The following is a 3,468-nucleotide window of genomic DNA, read 5'->3' as shown; positions in this document are numbered from 1 at the left end:
ATTGTCCATTTCTTCCAGATTCTCCAGTTGTGTTGAGTATAGACTTTTGTAGTAGTATGTGATGATTTTTTGAATTTCCTCAGTTTCTGTTGTAATATCTCCCTTTTCATTTCTAATTTTGTTAATTTGGATACTTTCTTTGTGCCCTTTGGTTAGTCTGGCTAAGGGTTTATCTATCTTGTTTATTCTTTCAAAGAACCAGCTCCTGGTTTTGTTGATTCTTTGTATGGTTCTCTTGGTTTCTACTTGATTGATTTCAGCCCTGAGTTTGATGATTTCCTGTCTTCTCCTTCTTCTGGGTGAATTAGCTTCTTTTTGTTCCTGGGCTTTCTGTTGTTACATTAATCTTCTAGTGTATGCTCTCTAAAAATATGGAACCTTTCATGAATTTGCGTGTCATCCTTGCGCAGGGGCCATGCTAATCTTCTCTTTATTGTTCCAATTTTAGTATATGTGCTCCCGAAGCGAGCACTGATTTCTATTTTCTCAAAACAATATTAATCTACTGTATGTTTATGTGTGTTTTATCTGCATGTATGCCTGTGTACCGTATGTATGTCTAGTGCTAGAGGAGGCTAAAGGGTGACTTCAGCCTTTCTGGAACTGGAGTTGTAGGTGGTTGTAGGCCACTATGTACACGCTGGGAATTGAACTCAAGTCATCTGGAAGAGTATCCATTGTTCTTAACCATTTGCAGTGCCCTGTCTTTATGTCTTAGTTTGAAGGATCATACCAGGTAATCTGTAGCTTGAGTATAAAATTATATTTCCTCGAGTTATGGAAAGCCTGCACATAAGAAAACCCATATTATTCATTTTGATATGCTGCTGAGTCGTGTGGTAATTTGTTCATATATTGTTCTTTGTTTTATTTAGGCAAAATAGAAAAGAGCAGCACATGTATGAATGTGAATGCTGTTTAAAGACATTCTGACTTAATTTGTTTCTAAGACTCACCTTACAGATGACTCTTGGAATGCCCCAGGAATTATTCTACAACCACAAAAATCTCACATCATCTTGTTAACATAGTTAAAGGAATTGAGCGTGTATTTAGGGAGTATTAATACAACCTCATGTTGATTCAGAAGTAAGGAAAACAAGTAAAGAGATGGTAAATTATCCCAATCATTATTTTTGAAAATAAGAAACATGAATAAAGTAGTTTGGGAACACATGTCTTAACTCTATTCCCTATAATTCTTATAATTTTTATATTTCTTTTTACACCCATGCCCCTTATGTGTACTCTCAAAATAGGCTCTAGTTTTCACTGCTTTTTCTCAGAAACTATTACATTAAAAAATATTTATCATTATAACTTATTGCTACCTTTTAGTATGGTCACACCCTTTTGATGGCCCATGACAGGGAAAATGTATCTCTATTCCTTGTGGCTTGTTTGAGTTAATCAAAAATTGCCTGCTATACTGCTACAAATGCCCTAAATGTGTGTATCTGCTTGAGATTAGTTACTCTTCTACCTCTGCCATGATTGTGAATGGAATTTTCCCTAAATTACATAATTCGCCAAGAAGGACAAAGACACATGCTGTAGACCTGCATCCAAGCTCCAGTTTAGATTCAAATGTTGCTAATTTTGATATAGAGAATCCAAGTAACCTAAAGATTTAGTACAGTTGGAATAAATGATAATTGTTTTGAGTTTTGTGTTTGAGGGACATTTGTCATGTAGTAATAACTAATTAGTATATCTAACAATCATAATCATATCTTTCATATAGCCCCCACTGCTGAATACTCCCCATCAATTTCTTTAGGATTCTCTGCCACATTTCAGGTGATTTTCTGTAAAGTATTTGAACTACTTTTTAATAGTTTGGGATGTGGAGATATAATTCTTATAAATTGTGTTTTGCATTGATTAATGCACTTTTCTTTGAAAATATGAACTCTTGCCATCACTTAAAGCCTGTGTATTAGGTTGAGTAGAACCTTAGTTTAGTCAAAGAATAAAGCAAGAAACTGAAAAGGCAAATGCTTTGTTCATAAACCTGGGAGAAATAAATCCTCAACTATCTGTTGTGTGTGTGTGTGATCTTTCCCTCTGGCCTGTCTGTGTTACCTGTCTCTTCTGCTTGTTCCCAACAAAACATGTGGCAATATTTATTAGATAACACAGAAAACGTGATAAAGGAAGAGAATCACAATGTAAAAATGACCCTTTTACAGAAATATTTTTCTATTACTGAAGATATTTTTCATACAATACATTTCTATTATGATTTTCTCTTTTTCTACTCCACCTAGTTCTTCTACCCCTACCCTTCAATCCAGATCCATGCTTAGTCTAATTCTCTTTAGAAAACAAACAGACATCTAAGAGATAATAACAAAATAAAGATGAAACAGAAACAAACGAATGATAATAAGATGAATCAAACAAATAGAACAGAAAGGGCCAAGAAAAGAGCACAGGAAACAGACATAGAGTGGGGACGCTCATTCACATATCCAGGAATCCCGTTAAAACACAAAACTGGGAGTCATAATATATGTGTAAAGGACTGTAAGGTTAAAAACAATTAACATAAAGTTTCAAAATGAATGAAAAAGAAAAGCTCTGACACAATATTATGAGACAAGAGACCTCCAAAGACACTCTTGAGTTGAATTTGCGTTGGGCATCTACTACTGAGCATGTGACCTACCCTTCATTTTACAAGTGAGACTCCCTTGAAGAAAACTAAGTTTTCATTTGTAAGTGGTTATGAGCTGTAAATAGCTTCTGAGTTAGGGGTGGGACATGTGTTCATTTCTCCTCTTAGTTCTAGGACCTCATCTTTTACAGACCTATATAGGCTCTGTACACGATGCCTCAGGCTCTGTGAGTTCATATATTCATTTGTCCTGTTGCACTTAGAAGGCCTTGATTTCCTAAGTGTCCTCTATCTCCTCTGGCTCATAAAATCTTTCCATCTCCTCTTAGAGTGGGCTCTCTGGATCTAAGGAGAGAGACTTGGTAGAGACACCCCTTTTAGGGCTGAGTGTTTCAAGGTCTGTCACTCTTTGCCCATTATCTGGCCATGGGTCTTTACTTGTTCCCATCAGCTGCAGGAGGAAGTTTCTCTGATAATGGCTGAGCAAGACACTGATCTATGGGTATAGCAGAATGTCATTATGAGTCATTTTATTGCTATCTTCCTTTACAAGAATAATACTATTTTTTAGGACCCTGCGCTACCTAGTCTTATTTTTTCTTATTTATGATTCTTTAATGATTCTATTTATTTATTTATTTATTTATTTATTTACATTTGCTTTATTTATTTACATTTCAAATGTTAACCCCTTTCCACGTTACCCCACCGAAAACCCCTATTCCATTCCCCCTCCCCCTGCTCACTCCCCACCCTAATTTTCTGACTTGTATTTCCCTATTCTGGGGAATTGAGCCTTCACAGGACCAATGACCTCTCCTCTTGTTGATGTCTGATATGGTCATATT

General features: G+C 35.8%; 1 non-coding gene across 1 annotated transcript; it reads right to left on the bottom strand.

The window, feature by feature from the left end:
- Window positions 1–365: 365 nt before the first annotated feature.
- LOC127676002 (U6 spliceosomal RNA) lies at window positions 366–472 on the bottom strand. Its single transcript, XR_007975644.1, has one exon. It is a non-coding gene; the product is annotated as a U6 spliceosomal RNA (small nuclear RNA).
- Window positions 473–3,468: the final 2,996 nt, after the last annotated feature.

This window comes from Apodemus sylvaticus, chromosome X, assembly GCF_947179515.1.
Source record: "Apodemus sylvaticus chromosome X, mApoSyl1.1, whole genome shotgun sequence".
Classification (NCBI taxonomy): domain Eukaryota; kingdom Metazoa; phylum Chordata; class Mammalia; order Rodentia; family Muridae; genus Apodemus; species Apodemus sylvaticus.
The sequence above is the reverse complement of the archived record's forward strand: the minus strand, read 5'-3'. Positions and strand labels throughout refer to the sequence as shown.